We start from the raw sequence: 11052 nt of genomic DNA, 5'->3' as shown, positions 1-11052 counted from the left end.
GTGTGAGGTTTGTGCTTGTGCTTTCGGATTTGGTTTTCCTCTCCCCTCCCATTCTCATCTCTTAAGCTTGTTGCAAACACCTCTTGTGCGATATTGTTGCTCTTGAAACCCTAGGGTTTCTATACGGATTGAGGTTGCTTGGGAGTCTCCAAATTTGTGGACGACCCCAAGAAGTTTGTATTCCCCGCTCTTGTGAGCAAGTTTGAGAAAAGAATCCCTTAACCATGGTGGTCGGGTTGTGGAGTATTAGGGTTGAAAAAGTCTCGACCCTTTGTGGGCTCCTCAACGGGGAGTAGGGCAACTTGAAAGTCGCCTAGAGGGGGTGAATAGGCGAAACCTAAAATTTATAACTTTAAACACACACTACAAGTTGGGGTTAGCGTTAGAATGAAGTCCTAAGAGAGAGGAAAATAAATCAAACAAGAGTCAAGGCGAGTGAACACGGTGATTTGTTTTACCGAGGTTCGGTTCCAAAGAACCTAGTCCCCGTTGAGGAGGTCACAAATACTGGGCCTATTTCAACCCTTTTCCCTCTCTCAAACGGTCACTTAGACCGAGTAAGCCTTCTTCCTTAATCTCACGGGTCACTAAGACCCCGCAAGGATCACCACACACTTGGTGTCTCTTGCTTCGCTTACAAATCACTTGAGAATAAGAATGGGAAAAAATGCCAAGCCAAGCAACAAGAGCAACAAAGAACACAAAACACTGTCTTTCAAGTCCTTAATGGAATTGAGTTGATTTGGAGGCTTAGAGAGGATTCAATCTATTTGATGTGTCTTGGAGTGGAGTCTTTTGCTCTTGTATTGAATGAGATGTTTGGAATGCTTGGATGGTTATGAATGAGGTGGTTGGGTGTATTTATAGCCCCCAACCACTTCCATAGCCGTTGAGAAGGCTGCTGGTGATGGGCGCACTGGACACTCCACTGTTCATTGTCCGGTGCTCCGCTACGTCAGCTATCCGTTAGGGTTTGGAGCAGTTGGCCGTTGGAGCGCCTTGTCGTCTTGCTGCACTGGACAGTCTGGTGCCACACCGGACAGTCCGGTGCCCTCTGACTTCTGTGCTCTGACTTCTAACATGCACTATTCACAGCGGCAGGTGACCATTGGCGCGAAGGGAGCTGTTGCTCCGCTGGCTCACCGGACAGTCCGGTGAATTATAGTGGAGCGTGCCCTGGAATTCCCCACAGTGGCTGGTTTGGAGTTGTATGGCTTGGTGCACCAGACACTGTCCGGTGCGCCATTTTCCAGCACACTTAAGTTCTTGCTCCGGTTTTTGATTGAGTCCCTAACTTGATTCCTTTCTTGGTTTGTGTTGAACCTTATGCACCTATAATCCATGAATTCTAGACAAACTAGTTAGTCCATGGGTTTGTGTTTATCATCACCCACCAAAATTAATTATAGGAAATGGTTAACCCAATTTCCCTTTTAATCTCCCCTTTTTTGGTGATTGATGCCAACACAAACCAAAGCAAATAAAGTGCAGAAATGTAACTAGTTTGCAATTGAGATGACAGTGCAAATGTTACTTGTAGTTAAACCAATTGAAAGTCTCACTAAGTATGAATGGATTGCTTTTCTTTTATTTAACATTTTGGACCACATTTGCACCACTTGTTTTGTTTTTGCAAATCTTTTTGGAAAATCTTTTTCAAAGTCTTTTTGCAAAAAGTCAAAGGTATAGGAATGATATTGCAAGAAGCATTTTTTAGATTTGAAATTCTCCCCCTGTTTCAAATGCTTTTCCTTTGACTAAATAAATACTCCCCCTGAATGAAATTCTCCTCTTAGCTTTCAAGAGGGTTTTGAGATAGTTATCAATTTGGAATTTTATTTTCACAAATCAAGTGAAACATAGATACAATTGATACCAGATACCAAATTGAAAAAAACATCAATTGAAAAAATTCATTTTAAAATTTTTTGAAATGGTGGTAGTGCAGTCCTTTTGCTTTGGGCTTAATACTTTTCTCCCCCTTTGGCATTAATCGTCAAAAATGGAGAACTTGAGAGCCCTTTAATACTTTCTCCCCCATTGGTAAATAATACTTTCTCCCCCATTGGTAAAAGAAATATGAGTGAAAGATTATAACAATTGAGAGATTGTGGGGTAACGAGAAAGGTTAAATGATACCGTTAGAGTTGAGTGGAAGCGTTGTCTTTGCTGAATACTCCATTTTCCCTTTCAATCTAAGACTAATACAAGATATACTCATGGAAGCAGATTAGTCTTAGTCTTTGGCACAAGAGGAATAAGAAATATGCTTTTGTACCAAATGAAAGAGACATGATCAAAGGTATATAAAAGGGCTATGTGTGCAATGTTTCAATCAAAATTCCGAGAATCAAGTATATTTAGCTCATTCCTAAGTTTGCTAAAGGTTTTCTCATCTAGTGGCTTGGTAAAACTATCGGCTATTTGATTTTGGATATTAACATAAGCAATTTCGATATCTCCATTTTGTTGGTGATCCCTCAGAAAGTGATACTTAATATCTATGTGCTTAGTGGGGCTGTGTTCAACGGGATTATCCGCCATGTGGATTGCACTCTTATTGTCACATAGGAGAGGGACTTTACTCAATTTGTTGCCATAGTCCCTAAGGGTTTGTCTCATCCAAATTAATTGCGCACAACAGTGGCCTGCGGCAATGTACTCGACTTCGGCGGTGGACAGAGCTACGGAGTTTTGTTTCTTTGAAGCCCATGACACCAGGGATCTCCCCAGAAACTAACAAGTCCCTGATGTGCTCTTCCTATCAATTTGACACCCTACCCAATCGGCATCGGAATATCCTATTAAATCAAAAGTGGATCCCTTGGGGTACCATAGCCCAAACTTAGGAGTGTAAACTAAGTATCTCATGATTTTCTTCACGGCCCTAAGGTGAACTTCCTTAGGATTTGCCTGGAACCTTGCACACATGCATACAGAAAGCATAATATCCGGTCGAGATGCACATAAGTAGAGTAAAGATCCTATCATTGACCGGTATACCTTTTGATCTACGGATTTACCTCCCGTGTCGAGGTCGAGATGCCCATTGGTTCCCATGGGTGCTTTGATGGGTTTGCCATCCTTCATTCCAAACTTCTTAAGTATGTCTTGAATGTACTTTGTTTGGATGATGAAGGTGCCATCTTGGAGTTGCTTGATTTGAAATCCAAGGAAATACTTCAATTCCCCCATCATAGACATCTCAAATTTTTGTATCATGATCCTACTAAACTCTTCACAAGTTGACTTATTAGTAGACCCAAATATAATATCATGAACATAGATTTGGCATATAAACAAGTCTTTTGCAATAGTTTTAGTGAAGAGAGTAGGATTGGCTTTACCGACTTTGAAGCCCTTAGTGATAAGGAAATCTCGCAGGCATTCATACCATGCTCTTGGGGCTTGCTTGAGCCCATAAAGCACATTTGAGAGTTTGTAAACATGGTTAGGGTACTCACTATCTTCAAATACTTGCAAACCTTCTACATCTACTGATTAGTAGGAACATGAGAGTTTGTAGACATCTCAAATTTTTGTATCATGATCCTACTAAACTCTTCACAAGTTGACTTATTAGTAGACCCAAATATAATATCATGAACATAGATTTGGCATATAAACAAGTCTTTTGCAATAGTTTTAGTGAAGAGAGTAGGATTGGCTTTACCGACTTTGAAGCCCTTAGTGATAAGGAAATCTCGCAGGCATTCATACCATGCTCTTGGGGCTTGCTTGAGCCCATAAAGCACATTTGAGAGTTTGTAAACATGGTTAGGGTACTCACTATCTTCAAAGCCAGGAGTTTGCTCAACATAGACCTCTTCCTTGATGTGTCCATTGAGGAAGACACTCTTCACGTCCATTTGATAAAGCTTGAAGCCATGGTAAGTAGCATAGGCAAGTAATATGCGAATTGATTCAAGCCTAGCTACGGGCGCATAAGTTTCATCAAAGTCCAAACCTTCGACATGTGAATAACCTTTGGCCACAAGTCGGGCTTTGTTTCTTGTCACCACACCATGCTCATCTTGCTTGTTGCGGAATACCCACTTGGTACCTACAATATTTTGATTAGGACGTGGAATTAATTGCCATACCTCATTCCTCGTGAAGTTGTTGAGCTCCTCTTGCATTGCCACCACCCAATCCGGATCTCTTAATGCATCCTCTATCCTGTATGGCTCAATAGAAGACACAAAAGAGTAATGTTCACATAAATGTACAACTCGAGATCTAGTGGTTACCCCCTTATGAATGTCACCAAGTATGGAGTTGATGGGGTGATCTCTTTGAATTGCTTGGTGGACTCTTGGGTGTGGTGGTCTTTGATCCCTTATTTCTTGATCATCTTCCTTGTTTTCATTACCTTCATCTCCCCCTTGATCATCGTCCTCCTCTTGAGGTGGCTCATCCTTTTGATCTTCATCTTCATCATCTTGAGCCTGATCCTCGTCTTGAGTTGGTGGAGATGCTTGCATGGAAGATGATGATTGATCTTGTGCTTGTGGAGGCTCTTCGGATTCCTTAGGACACACATCCCAATGGGCATGTTCCTTAGCGTGACGCACGGAGCCTCTTCATCATCTAATTCATCAAGATCAACTTGCTCCACTTGGGAGCCATTAGTTTCATCGGATCAAACACAATGTCACAAGAAACTTCAACTAATCCAGTGGATTTGTTAAAGACTCTATATGCCCTTGTATATGAGTCATAACCTAATAAAAAGCCTTCTACTGCTTTAGGAGCAAATTTAGAGCTTCTACCTCTCTTGATAAGAATAAAGCATTTTCTCCCAAAGACTCTAAAATATGAAACATTGGGCTTTTACCAGTGAGGAGTTCATATGATGTTTTCTTGAGGATTCGATGAAGATATAGGCGGTTGATGGAGTAGCAGGCGGTGTTAATCGCCTCAGCCCAGAACCGGTCCGGTGTCTTGTACTCATCAAGCATGGTTCTTGCCATGTCTAGTAGAGTTCTATTTTTCCTCTCCACTACACCATTTTGTTGAGGTGTGTAGGGAGAAGAGAACTCATGCTTGATGCCCTCCTCCTCAAGAAATCCTTCAATTTGGGAATTCTTGAACTCCGTCCCATTGTCGCTTCTTATCCTTTTGATTCTCAATCCGAACTCATTTTGAGCCCGTCTTAAGAATCTCTTTAAAGTCTCTTGGGTTTGAGATTTTTCCTGTAAAAAGAATACCCAAGTGAAGCGAGAATAATCATCCACAATAACTAGACAATACTTACTCCTGCCGATGATCATGTAAGCTATCGGGCCGAATAGATCCATATGGAGTAGCTTGAGCGGCCTGTCAGTCGTCATGATGTTTTTATGTGGATGGTGGACTCCAACTTGCTTCCCTGCTTGGCATGCGCTACAAACCCTGTCTTTTCAAAATGAACATTTGTTAGTCCTAAAATGTGCTCTCCCTTTAGAAGCCTGTGAAGATTCTTCATCCCAACATGGGCAAGTCGACGATGTCAGAGCCAACATATATTAGTCTTAGCTATTAAACAAGTGTCTAGCTCAGCCTGATTATTATTAAAATCCACTAAATATAGCTGACCATCTAACACTCCCTTAAATGCTATTGAATCATCACTTCTTCTAAAGACAGTAACACATATATCAGTGAATAGACAGTTGTAGCCCATTTTACACAATTGAGAAACAGAAAGCAAATTGTAATCTAAGGAATCTACAAGAAAAACATTTGAAATAGAATGGTCAGGTGATATAGCAATTTTACCCAAACCTTTGACCAAACCTTGATTTCTATCCCCGAATATGATAGTTTGTTGGGGATCTTCATTTTTCTCATAGGAGGAAAACATTCTTTTCTCCCATGTCATGTGGTTTGTGCACCCGCTATCGATTATCCAACTTGAACCACCGGATGCATAAACCTACAAAATAATTTAGGCCTTGTTCTTAGGTACCCAAACGGTCTTGGGTCCTTTTACATTAGAAACAAGAAACTTGGGTACCCAAACACAAGTCTTGGGACTCTATGTTTGCCCCCAACATATTTGGCAACTATTTTGCCTGATTTGTTAGTTAAAACATAGTTAGCATCAAAAGTCTTAAAAGAAACATTATGCTCATTTGATGCAGTAGGAATTTTCTTTCTAGTCATTTTAACGTGAGTGGTATGCCTAGAGCTAGAAGCTTCATTTTTATACATGAATGCTTGATGAGAAATATTGTGACGTTTTCTAGCATGAATCTTCCTAATTTTGTGTTTGGGATAGTTTGCAGGATATAAAATATACCCCTCACTATCCTAAACCATGAGAGCCTTACCCTTAACAAAATTAGTTAACTTCTTAAGGGCATTAAGCTTAACAATGGATTGGTTCCCTTGTTAAAACCCAATGCCATCCTTAATGCCAGGGCGTCTCCCATTATAAAGCATGGTACGAGCAAATTTAAATTTTTTATTTTCGAGCTCATGCTCGGAAATTTTAGCATTTAATGTAGCTATGTGATCATTTGTTTCTTGATCATGGCAAGGTGATCATCAGTAGCTTCAATATTAACATCTCTACATCTAGTGCAAATGGAAATATGCTCAACAGTAGATGTAGAAGGTTTGCAAGTATTTAATTCTTCTATCTTAGCGAAGAGAGTATTTGAATCATGATCCTACTAAACTCGAAATTTCCAAGGAAAGGACCGCTTGAGAGGGGTTGATTGCAACCCTCGTCCGTTGGGACGCCACAACGTGGAGTAGGCAAGCGTTGGTCTTGGCCGAACCACGGGATAACCACCGTGCCATCTCTGTGATTGATATCTTTGTGGTTATTGTGTTTTGTTGAGACTCCTCTCTAGCCACTTGGTGATTATTGTGCTAACACTTAACCAAGTTTTGTGGCTTAAGTTTCAAGTTTTACAGGATCACCTATTCACCCCCCCCCCCTCTAGGTGCTCTCACTCCTCTCGACACAAGGAGGCGAGGAGTATAGACGTGGCTTGGGAGTTAAAGTGCCTAATTTGGGTGGCCTCATCCGAGTCGTAGTCTTTGTCCCCCACCTTTGGTACCTGCGCTCCATACTCAACTATATCCCAAATACTTTCGTGGAGTGAGGTTAGATGGTGCCTCATTTTATCACTCCACATAGAATAATCTTCACCATCAAAATATGGTAGTTTGCCTAGGGGTACGGAAAGTAATGGAGCGCGCTTTGAAATACGGGGATAGCGTAGGGGCATCTTACTATACTTATTGCGCTCATGGCGCTTAGAAGCGGTGGATGACTCGGAGCTTGATGTGGAGGGTGACGAAGAGTCGGTCTCGTAGTAGACCACTTTTTTCATCTTCTTCTTCTTGTCACCTCTCCGATGCGACTTGATGGAGGAAGAAGATTTCTCCTTGTTCTTGTTGTCGTACTCCCTTGAAAGAGTCCTCCCCGAGCTTGCGGCCTTTTCATCGGTCATGATCTCCCTCTTGGCGTGATCTCCAAACATCACTTTGAGTTGGTTAGGCTCTTAATGCAGCACTGGTTCTGATACCAATTGAAAGTCGCCTAGAGGGGGGTGAATAGGCGAAACCTGAAATTTATAACTTTAAACACACACTACAAGCCGGGGTTAGCGTTAGAATTAAGTCCTAAGAGAGAGGAAAACAAATCAAACAAGAGTCAAGGCGAGTGAACACGGTGATTTGTTTTACCGAGGTTCGGTTCCAAAGAACCTAGTCCCCGTTGAGGAGGTCACAAAGACCGGGTCTATTTCAACCCTTTCCCTCTCTCAAACGGTCACTTAGACCGAGTGAGCCTTTTTAATCTCATGGGTCACTAAGACCCCGCAAGGATCACCACACACTTGGTGTCTCTTGCTTCGCTTACAAATCACTTGAGAATAAGAATGGGAAAAGAAAAAGGCCAAGCCAAGCAACAGGAGCAACAAAGAACACAAAAAACACCCTCCCTCAAGTCCTTAATGGAATTAAGTTGATTTGGAGGCTTAGAGAGGATTCAATCTATTTGATGTGTCTTGGAGTGGAGTCTTTTTCTCTTGTATTGTATGAGATGTTTGGAATGCTTGGATGGTTATGAATGAGGTGGTTGGGGTGTATTTATAGCCCCCAACCACTTCCATAGCCGTTGAGAAGGCTGCTGGCGATGGGCGCACCGGACACTCCACTTTTCATTGTTCGATGCTCCGCCGCGTCAGCTATCCATTAGGGTTTGGAGAAGTTGGCCGTTGGAGCGCCTTGTCGTCTTGCTGCACCGGACAGTCCGGTGCCACACCGGACAGTCCGGTGCCCTCTGACTTCTGACATGCACTGTTCACGGTGGCAGGTGGCCGATGGCGTGCAGGGAGCCGTTGCTCCGCTGGCTCACCGGACAGTCCGGTGAATTATAGTGGAGCGCGCCCTGGAATTCCCGAGAGTGGCTGGTTTGGAGTTGTACGGCCCGGTGCACCAGACACTATCCGGTGGCACACCGGACAGTCTGGTGCGCCATTTTCCAGCACACTCAAGTTCTTGCTCCGGTTTTTGATTGAGTCTCTAACTTGATTTTTTTCTTGGTTTGTGTTGAACCTTATGCACACGTAATCCATGAATTCTAGGCAAACTAGTTAGTCCATGGGTTTGTGTTGATCATCACCCACCAAAATTAATTATAGGAAATGGTTAACCCAATTTCCCTTTCACACCTTTGTGGTGTGGCCAAACCTCGGGATAAAATCTTGTGTCTTGTGTTCTTGCTTGATCTGTGATTGTGATTTTCATTTGGCAAGATAGGCATATAGGTTTATTTGTCGTGTGGATCTTGTGGTGAATCAACTCCTGTATTTCTCACCATCCATGCTTAGTTTGTCCCTCGCGTTTTCCATTCTAAGAAATCCCTCTTCTATTTATGTGTAGTTCATAGCCTAGATTTATTCTAGCAGTTGGACTGGTTCAGAGTAGTTTAACTTGCCTCTATAGCAGTTGAACTGGCCTTCACCAGTTGAACTGTAGATTTAACATTATCTCGAAGTTTGTAGTGATAATTTTCAGGTTTAGCCTATTCATCCCCCTCTAGGCTACTTTCAAACATATTAAGGTCTAAACACCAACCTACCTTACTGTAAGAAAATATATGCATATGAAATGAGCCTTATTAAGGGTCTTTCCTATCGGTCTACCACTAGCTTGTTTCACCATTCTAATTCATGGGATCTCCTACACATAGAACACGTTACCACTATGATAAACTTTAGGTGGGTCTCAGGCCCATCTCACTCGATGCACTATCTATCACACTATGTGATAGCCCCTTAGTGAATTGATCTGCTTGATTTTTAGACGTATGAACATAATCCAACGCTATTACTCCAAAGTTTCTCAATTTTCTGACAGACTTCAAACGCCTCTTTATATGCCTTGTTGACTTCATGTTATCCTTAGAACTGTTTATCTTAATTATAATAGTCTGATTATCACAGTTCATGTAAATAGCCGGCATAGGTTTTTCAACCACCGATAAATCCATAAGGAGTTCACGAAGCCACTCAACATCAACTGAAGCGATACGTAATGTTGTGAGTTCTGCTTCCATAGTTGACCTCGCTAAGATGGCCTGCTTGCAAGACTTCTATGAAACAGCGCCACCTCCAAGTGAAAACACATATCCACTTGTGGCATATATATCATCAACATCAGATATTCAGTTTGCATTACAATAGAGATGGCAATGGGTACCCGTGACCCGATACCCGATGGGTATTTACTCTATTAGGGTATGTATATGGGCTAAATGTTCTATCCATGGGTCTCTTATTGGGAAAAAACCTTCACCCAATGGGTAAACATGTATTAGAACTTTTCACCCTCACCTATACTCGTTAATCCATGGGTATAAAATACCCGGTATAAATGTAGCCCAAAAGCATGAATTTAGGCTTTAGCCATCAATCTCTTTTGACTATTTAACAACCTTTTGGGCGATAATGTCATAAAAGGCTTAACAATTATTTGATAAGCATGTAATGGAACATGTAATGTGTTATGTGGTACTATCCTAGTGTTGCTACTTTATCCAATTATCTATAGTGTTCTTGAATAAATGATTGAATGATGCTAGAAATTTTGTAATGGTATTTAGATGGATATACTTGACAATTGTATAATATAATGTTTAATCTTTATGGATATGGGTGACCCGATAGGTGACAATACCCACTGGGTATGGTTATGGGGTAAATCCATATCCAGCAGTGGATATAAGTGACACGACGGTACTATTTTGTCGTCGTGGGTATGTGTATGTGATAGTAATACCTGATGGGTATTTACCCAGTGTCATCTCTACATCACAATAACTATCCAGTACTATTGGGTACCCAGTATAATGGATGCCTAAACTCATACTACATTTTAGATAGCGCAAAACTCTCTCAAGAGCACGCCAATGATCATCTCCCGAATTTAAAACAAATCGGCTAAGTTTGCTCAGAGCAAACGAGGTGTCAGGCCTCGTAGCACTAGCTAAATACATGAGTAAACCAATTATTTGGAAATATCTCAATTGATCCTTGCTATTCTCTGATTTTTCTTCAATAGTTTATTAGGATCATAAGGCGTAGGGGCAGGTTCACATTCGCTAAAACCAAAACGAATCAAAACATTTTCCACATAATAGGATGCACAAGTGTGATCCCACCATCGCCTTCTCTCAGTAACTTAATATTAAGAATAAAATATGTATCTTCTAAACCTTTATTGCTCGCTAGATCGTTCTTTAGCTAGTGAGATGATACTATGTGAAAGTATTGTGTTCATATCGTGTTAGGCTTTTATGATTTCTCATGGCGCATATATAATGTAATAGCTCATTGATAGACAAAAAAGAGTAAAAATAATAGATCTAAGTGCTTCACACATGATGTACGATGCACAAAACTACTGCCGATTTAAAGGAGTAGGATTCACGTGACCATGGAGGACGGACACATACAGGCCCAGTTGTGCCACCTAGTGTGGTTGTTACTGTAAGCAGCAATCTTTATGTCAACAGACATTCGTTAGACAAAATCATTTACACAGTTGCAG

At 41.4% G+C, this 11052-nt stretch overlaps 1 pseudogene; it reads right to left on the bottom strand.

Moving 5' to 3' along the window:
• Positions 1-750: 750 nt before the first annotated feature.
• Positions 751-1343, bottom strand: LOC109942012 (uncharacterized; annotated as a pseudogene).
• Positions 1344-11052: the final 9709 nt, after the last annotated feature.

This window comes from Zea mays, chromosome 8 (assembly GCF_902167145.1).
Source record: "Zea mays cultivar B73 chromosome 8, Zm-B73-REFERENCE-NAM-5.0, whole genome shotgun sequence".
In the NCBI taxonomy this organism is placed as follows: Eukaryota; Viridiplantae; Streptophyta; class Magnoliopsida; order Poales; family Poaceae; genus Zea; species Zea mays.
Note: the sequence above shows the minus strand (reverse complement) of the source record. Positions and strands in the feature narration are given on the sequence as shown.